Source organism: Esox lucius, chromosome 19 (genome assembly GCF_011004845.1).
Source record: "Esox lucius isolate fEsoLuc1 chromosome 19, fEsoLuc1.pri, whole genome shotgun sequence".
Lineage (NCBI taxonomy): Eukaryota > Metazoa > Chordata > Actinopteri > Esociformes > Esocidae > Esox > Esox lucius.
Genome location: NC_047587.1, coordinates 42,689,738 through 42,692,757, shown reverse-complemented (window position 1 = coordinate 42,692,757; position 3,020 = coordinate 42,689,738).

Sequence of the window (3,020 nt, the reverse complement as noted above, 5' to 3'; positions counted from 1 at the left end):
TGTTCGCTCATTCTCTCGATGCCTGCCCCTCCTCCTTGACAGTGATTGGTCCGAGATATTTAACTGTTTACATATTCACGAATAAATCACCACCAATGTTAGAAAAAAACATCATAGCTGTTTATTATGGGAATTGTGTTGCATAATTGACCATTACTTTTCATTTAAAGATATAAAGGGGAATTAAGTTCCCCCAAACAAGACATTATTCTTGCTCTATCTGTGCTTGTAGTTGATACCCAAAAAGTTTTATGTATATATATATATATATATATATATATATATATATATATATATATATATATATATATATATATATATATATATATATATATACACACTCACCTAAAGGATTGTTAGGAACACCATACTAATACTGTGTTTGACCACCTTTCGCCTTCAGAACTGTCTTAATTCCACGTGGCATTGATTCAACAAGGTGCTGAAAGCATTATTTAGAAATGTTGGCCCATATAGATAGGATAGCATCTTGCAGTTGATGGAGATTTGTGAGATGCACATTCAGGGCACGAAGCTCACGTTCCACCACATCCCAAAGATGCTCTATTGTGTTGAGATCTGTTGACTGTGGGGGCCATTTCAGTACACTGAACTCATTGTCATGTTCAAGAAACCAATTTGAAATGATTCGAGCTTTGTGACATGGTGCATTATCCTGCTGGAAGTAGCCTTCAGAGGATGGGTACATGGTGGTCATAAAGGGATGGACATGGTCAGAAACAAATGCTCAGGTAGGCCGTGGCATGTAAACAATGCCCAATTGGCACTAAGGGGCCTAAAGTGTGCCAAGAAAACATCCCCCACACCATTACACCACCACCCGCAGCCTGCACAGTGGTAACAAGGCATGATGGATCCATGTTCTCATTCTGTTTACGCCAAATGACTCTACCATCTGAATGTCTCAAAAGAAATCGAGACTCATCAGACCAGGCAACATTCTTCCAGTCTTCAACTGTCCAATTTTGGTGAGCTCGTGCAAATTGTAGCCTCTTTTTCCTATTTGTAGTGGAGATGAGTGGTACCCGGTGGGGTCTTCTGCTGTTGTAGCCCATCCGCTTCAAGGTTGTGCGTGTTGTGGCTTCACAAATGCTTTGCTGCATACCTCGGTTGTAATGAGTGGTTATTTCAGTCAAAGTTGCTCTTCTATCAGCTTAAATCAGTCGGCCCATTCTCCTCTGACCTCTAGCATCAACAAGGCATTTTCGCCCACAGGACTGCCGCATACTGGATGTTTTTCCCTTTTCACACCATTCTTTGTAAACCCTAGAAATGGTTGTGCGTGAAAATCCCAGTAACTGAGCAGATTGTGAAATACTCAGACCGGCCCGTCTGGCACCAACAACCATGCCACGCTCAAAATTGCTTAAATCACCTTTCTTTCCCATTCTGACATTCAGTTTGGAGTTCAGGAGATTGTCTTTACCAGGACCACACCCCTATATGCATTGAAGCAACTACCATGTGATTGGTTGATTAGATAATTGCATTAATGAGAAATTGAACAGGTGTTCCTAATAATCCTTTAGGTGAGTGTATATACTTTTGTGAGATACTGTGTGTACTGTGTGCAAAGCATGTGTGAAGCTAAAACACGCACGACCTTGAGGCGGATGGGCTACAACAGCAGAAGACCCCACCGGGTACCACTCATCTCCAATACAAATAGGAAAAAGAGGCTACAATTTGAACGAGCTCACCAAAATTGGACAGTTGAGGCCTGGAAGAATGTTGCCTGGTCTGATGAGTCTCGATTTCTGTTGAGACATTCAGATGGTAGAGTCAGAATTTGGCGTAAACAGAATTAGAACATGGATCCATCATGCCTTGTTACCACTGTGCAGGCTGCTGCTGGTGGTGTAATGGTGTGGGGAATGTTGTCTTGGCACACTTTAGGCCCCTTAGTGCCAATTGGGCATTGTTTAAATGCCACGGCCTACATGAGCATTGTTTCTGACCATGTCCATCCCTTTATGACCACCATGTACCCATCCTCTGATGGCTACTTCCAGCAGGATAATGCACCATGTCACAAAGCTCAAATCATTTCAAATTGGTTTCTTGAACATGACAATGAGTTCAGTGTACTGAAATGGCCCCCACAGTCACCAGATCTCAACCCAATAGAGCATCTTTGGGATGTGGTGGAACGGGAGCTTCGTGCCCTGGATGTGCATCCCACAAATCTCCATCAACTGCAAGATACTATCCTATCAATATGGGCCAACATTTCTAAAGAATGCTTTCAGCACCTTGTTGAATCAATGCCACGTAGAATTAAGGCAGTTCTGAAGGCGAAAGGTGGTCAAACACAGTATTAGTATGGTGTTCTTAATAATCCTTAAGGTGAGTGTATATATATATATCTCACATTTACAGTACACCCCTCACATTTTTGTAAATATTTGATTATATCTGTTCATGTGACAACAATGAAGAAATGACACTTTGCTACAATGTAAAGTACTGAGTGTACAGCTTGTATAACAATGTACATTTGCTGTCCCCTCAAAATAACACAACACACAGCCATTAATGTCTAAACCACTGGCAACAAAAGTGAGTACACTCCTAAGTGAAAATGTCCAAATTGGGCCCAAAGTGTCAATATTTTGTGTGGCCACCATCATTTTCCAGCACTGCCTTAACCCTCTTAGGCATTGAGTTCACCAGAGCTTCATAGGTTGCCACTGGAGTCTTCTTCCACTCATCCATGACAACATCACAGAGCTGGTGGATGTTAGAAAACTTGCGCTCCTCCACTTTCCGTTTGAGGATACCCCACAGATGCTCAACAGGGTTTAAGTCTGGAGACATGCTTGGCCAGTCCATCACCTTTACCCTCAGCTTCTTTAGCAAGGCAGTGGTGGTCTTGGAGGTGTGTTTGGGGTCGTTATCATGTTGGAATACTGCCCTGTGTCAGACCACAGGACATGGTTCTTCAGCAAACTGTTTTCAGGCTTTCTTGTGCATCATTTTAGAAGAGGCTTCCTTCTGGG